Below are 6117 nucleotides of genomic sequence, written 5' to 3'. Positions count from 1 at the left end.
CGATTGAAACTTCGTGAGACTCCAATTAGCTTATAAAATCAAAGTACTGAAAGTATTCACAAGGTAATTTTTTTTTAAATATTACAATCTACAGTTTTATTTCATGATCCTATAAAAACCAATCGACAGTTAGTATATATATTATATTTTTGATATACTCTTATAAAGACCAATATACAGTTAGTATCTCTTATACTCTTATAACATTAAAGACCAGTCTACAGTTAACTTATCTGTTAAGATACTCTTATAAACAGTGATAAAGACCAATCTACAGTTAGTATCTCATGCCCTTATATAAAGACCAATCTACAGTTAGTATCTCATGCCCTTATATAAAGACCAATCTACAGTTAGATCACATAATCTTACAAGTAAAATTGAGTGCAAAGCATCAAATCGGCCGCAAACAAAACTAATATTTTTTTTTTTAAAAAGTACTTTCACAAGTACGCGTCCAAGAAAAGCACAAGATAGACTTGAACATTTTTATTTCAGACTGTCTTCAATTAGCATATTAAAAACAACTTTTGCTAGCTGTACCAACATTTCAATTTTATATATTCATCACTTTTGCCACTGTAATTATTATCCGGAAAATCATAACAATATTTGTGATCATATCTTACACACTCTCATGTCGGGGATTACCTAAATCATAAATTAATAATTATCTGATGAGAAATGAGAATGAAATTGAAACATAATAACAACAGTAAAGACTTAGTTTAAAGCAAGTTCTAAAAATATTAATATTTTACTCATAATTTTTATACATGTTATCACTAACGAATTATTTTACCGAACTAATAAATACCGTCTCATTTCCCCATGTACACTTTCTAAAACCACAATTAGATCCGCCGCTCCTGCGGCCGATAATAAAGACTAGTCTACAGTTAGTATTGTTACCTACTTTGTCAGCTGGGACCAACATATTGATCGTGTAATCTATCTAATTTTTTTTTTTACTTTTGAATTATTGAAGACAGAAGGATAGATGGTTTTCATATTGCCCCTCAATCGCTTAATGATTTCAGCATCCACCTAATATTTTTATTCCATTCTAAGATGTGATTTTCTTCTAAGACAACTGTCCGCGGAGAAAGGGGTTGATCCATATGTCGCGGGTTCGAATCCCACTGTGGGACGTGGAGACCGGTCCTTCGGATGAGACCGTATAAACCGAGATCCCGTGTCGCAGTAGGTGCTGGCACGAAAAAGACCCCTCACTGCTCAATGGCCGTAAGTGCCGAGTATAGGTCAGAATTTGTAGCCCTCGACCGGCAAGTGGTGGCGTCTCCATATGAGTGAAAAATTCTCGAGAGGGACGTTAGACAACAATCAATCAATCTAAGACAACTGTCGAAGTTACGTACAAACAAATGTTGCATTTTAATCAACAATCAACTTTGATTTATGTGACTGACAGAAAAATAAAAAATGTTTATAATGTTATATTCCTTAAAACACTGTATATTATTTAAAGCTTATTGAGTCGAACTATATTTTTGAGAATCAGTGTATTATAACTGCATTTTAGAACCAGAAGTCTCTGACGAGACTGTAGCTCTATTGGTTGTACTTACAAAGGAAGATAAAAGTAGCACTTGGACTTGAAACTTTGCAACAGCAATATATAGAATAATAATCCTTGGTTTAGTCTCTTTTTGTGGCAAGATTTATTGCAATCAGACAAAAAGTGTAGGAGGAGAAGCCTTTCAAAACAATTTTACAGAAATTTCGATTTAAGTAACCATGGAAACATCATTCAACAAAATCAAAAAAAAAAAAAAAAAAAAAAAAAAAAACAATAACGACAATTATGTACCTAAGTGTAGTCTAACTTGTATGCCAAGTTATACTGAAATCAGACAAAAAGTGTAGGAGGAGTAGTGTTTTGAAAGAATTTCAAGAAAATTTCTATTTTTAGTAACCATGGCAACACTGTTCATCGAAATCAAAAACTGGTATAGAGAATTATGTATCTTAGTGTAGTCTACTTGTGTGTTAAGTTATACTAAAATCAGACCAAAACTGTAGGGAAGTAGCATTTTGAAAGTATTTCAAGGAAATTTCTATTTTTAGTAACCATGGCAACAACGTTCATCGAAATCAAAAACCGATACACAGAATTATGTATCTTGGTGTAGTCTACTTGTGTGCCAAGTTATATTGAAATCAGACTAAAACTGTAGGAGGAGTAGCGCTTTGAAAAATTCTTTACAGACGGACAGACAGACAGACGGACGGACGACGGACACCTTACTATCGCATAAGCTCTTCTGGTCTCTGACCAGTAGAGCTAAAAAAAACTTGGTTTAATTTTACATCTGGATATCAAAACTTCGTAAAAGTCCTTATAAAGATGATTTGCAGGGTCCAGTAAACGTTCAACAAAGCCCCTATCCTTTCACCTCACCAAAATATTAACTGCTGTGAAGGAGAAACTTCAAATGTACATTATTGTGCTACAACATATTCAAGATTTGGTTTAAATCAAATGTGGATTCTTTAAAAAAAAAAAAAAAATCCAAAAGACATTTGGGAAAATTTAAAATCTCAAAACTTTTCATACATCAATACCATCAAAATATATGACTTTTCTACGCTTTTAAAGAGCAGGTTTTTTGACGTGATCATCATAAATGACTGCTTCCTTGATAAAAATGGAAATAACTCGTAAATTTTTGCATGTTGTGATTGGTCATCTACAAAAGAAGATGGCGAAAGACCAAGGCGAGCAAAATTCCTATTGAGCGACAAATAAAAAAGTGAAAAATTAAATCTCAATCATGACAAAATTTTCTTTGATACGAAGGTTGTTAGAAAAGTTCGCGGAAACATTGATTTACGAAAATTTTGTTGTGTACTTTGAAGAATGACCTATGTCTAATTAAATTCTTTTCCTTTGCTTATTAGCATGTAAAAAATCAGGGTCCATTAGCTAAAATTTTTAAAATATACAATGGTTTTCACTGTGCGGTCATAGCATTCACGGAACAATCGCTTGACGTTAGGTGATGTGACAACCTAGATTCCAGAGACATGTTAAGCCTTTTCACTGCTCTAAATACAATGTACAAATGTAGCTTTCATTTCTATCATAGACTTCTCATGTCCTTTTTCTTCTTAAAATTGAATAACTTTATCAAGAGGGTATTGGGGTATCGCAGGAGTTGATTATCAAAAACGCTAATCCTTCCATTCTTACAAAGCTACTACTAGGTAGTCCCCAGCAGCAACTAAAAACATTTTAATAGTCTCTATCGGGCATTTTCCTGTCTGCACACATAATTCTTTAATAGCTCTGTGCTCCAGGACATTCAATGACGTTGCAATTCTTTATTGTGCATTATGGTCAAGAGACTGTTTGATTGTTTCTATTATGTAATTTACTTGATTAGAAACAAATTTTCGTAAAAGTATTGTAATTTTTATTCGTAGTTACTAAATGGTGACTCCTTCACACGACCTATTTAAGAGCTCTACAGAGCTTATATTATTTTGTACAGTAACCGCACACAGCACAGCGCCCACTTTAAATAAAATTACTGAAAATAAATACATTGTATATTTAAAGATATTTTCCTACACTTTTTCATGTAAAACGTTGATCCCCTATTGTGCTCCCGCCCTTCCCAAAGAAAACATGATTTGAACAACTTGAATCTGCACTACCTGAGGATATTTCCAAAATTCCTTATTGAATTTGAAATGTCATACTTATAGTGGATTCCTAAACTTCCAAAAAATGCTTACAAAGATACAAAGCGGGTTCCAGTAAATGTTCTACCAAGACTCTTTTTTTTTTACTCCTCACTAAAATATTAACAGCAGTGAAAAAGAAACTTCAAGAGTACAGTACAACAACATATTTGAGAAGTTGTGTTAATCAAAAGTTAATACTAAAAAAGCTCAAAGGAACTTTAAGAAAATTTGAAATCACAAAATTTCACTAAAATCAATAGCAACAAAACGTACGAATTTCAACACTTTATTCAACTATCCCCCGCGATAAATTAAAGACCACACTTTTTGACACCACGGAGAACTGTTTCTTCAATAAAAATGAAACTCGTTTTGCATACCTTGTCATTGGTTATATACACTTATTTTGTTTAAAACATTATGATTCTACACACACATACTTCAAGGTTAATATTAACAAGATGCCTGTGTTTCTCAATGACAATATCTACGTAATTTTTTGAAGGTTCAACACTCTATTGGAATCCTCATAATCCGGATGATACCTTAAAAACTCGTGTCATGGTAGGCGTTGACATGATAAAGAACCCTCGCTGCTTAATGCCCCCGAGTGCCGAGTATAGGTCTAAATTTGGAGCCCTTCACCCGCATATGGTGACGTCTCTATACGACTGAAAAATTCTCGAATGGGATGTTAAACAATATACAATCAATCAACAATCCTTTATATGTGTAGCAATATACCATTCACCTGCACATGAAATTTAGATCACACATCTGATTCGATGTGCAAGAATATGCTCTATGTATGCGAGGCTGGCTATTTACAAATAACTTGATGGTACAGAAATATCTTTGCAGCCTGCAGCGTTTCACAAGTTATGTTTGGTCAGAGTAGGGTTTAAAGTTACTTCGGAATGGGTCTGTTAAAAAATCTTTAAACTGGTCACTAGTGCAGACAATATACAGTAAGATTTGGTTATAAGGAAATCACTGGGACCTCGAATTTTGCTTCCTCATAACCGAGATTTTTTATATCCGTACCAAAACAAAAAAAAAAAACAAAAACAAAACACCCCCCCCCCCCAAAAAAAAAAACAGTGAAAAATCGCCAGGAAATTAAAAAGAAATCCTCTTCAATGAAATTTCCTTATAAGTGAGTTTTCTATAAGCCATTTAAAACTGTAGGTAAGACACAACATCCAAATCAAATCTAATATCGTGCGCTAGCGGCTAGATTAATTGATTGATTCATGTTGTTTAACGTCCCATTCAAGTTGTATCACTCATACAGAGACATCACCGTATGTCAAGGAGAGCTTCAAATCTAGGCATATACTTGGCACTCGGTCATTGAGCAGTGACAATTTCTTATCTTGTCAACACCTACCTAGGTTTTTAAAGTCTCATCCGAATGACCCGTGACTTTCACTTCTAATGCCGGGCACTTGGCAAAGGAACAGTCACTATCTATGTTTACGTCTTAGGTTTGACGTGGTGGGTAAAAGAGAATCGAACCCGGGCCTACTGATCACGAAGTGAACGCCCTACCACTAGGCTTCCGTGACTGGTATACATCCCTAGAGACATCAGTCATATCAGCCAAGTAAAGCTAAGCCTTATATCACTTAGGAATGGACCTGTTCCAAGAATTAAAATCTGGTCACTCTTGAAAAAATAAACTAGGTCAGATGCAGCCTCCGCATTGTGATTGGTAGGAAGCATCACAGGTGCTTTATTCGTGCACTTCCAAGTTACTAGCTCCAAAAACTCGAAAATGCAACACCAGGATATAGCAGATGCTAACTCGAGACGAGCTATAATTGTTACATAACATTGAAACAAGGTCACATCCAAAACGTGAGTGGTATTGTATCAGTTGAGCTAAATCTTTTCTCCATCCCTTTTTGAAGCCAGAAAAGACGACATCACTATAAATATGCATTTCCTTGCTTTAAGTATGTTCTAAACCGTCTTAATTACTCGCAGTAATAAATAGGATCAAGGTCTTAAAACCCAGGTAATGAAATTAAAGTGAAGTATCATATGATAAAGAATAGATATTTTGGAAAATGCAATAAAAATAATTTGCAAACTTTATTTACGATAATATGCACAATTATAACAAATCTACAGAATTCTACACTGTAAAGAATCCAAGAACGTAAACTCAGAGAACACTTTGTTCTCATGCACAACAACCAACAAACACAGTTTTAATTTGTCTGAATAAATTTTGAAAAAAATACGAGAGTTGATTCAAAAGAAATGTCAAAACTGTTATAAAATATTTAATAATCGAATGTTATCAACAAAATTTTATATACCAATGCCTCTTTTCATTTTTACTTTTGCCTTAAAATTCCTTTCAGATATATGCAATACTTTTTAAAACTTTAAAATAAA

This window comes from Saccostrea echinata, unplaced genomic scaffold (assembly GCF_033153115.1).
Source record: "Saccostrea echinata isolate AGI-Se365-2 ecotype Australia unplaced genomic scaffold, CSIRO_AGI_Sech_v1 ptg000056l, whole genome shotgun sequence".
NCBI classification, from domain to species: domain Eukaryota; kingdom Metazoa; phylum Mollusca; class Bivalvia; order Ostreida; family Ostreidae; genus Saccostrea; species Saccostrea echinata.
Note: the sequence above shows the minus strand (reverse complement) of the source record.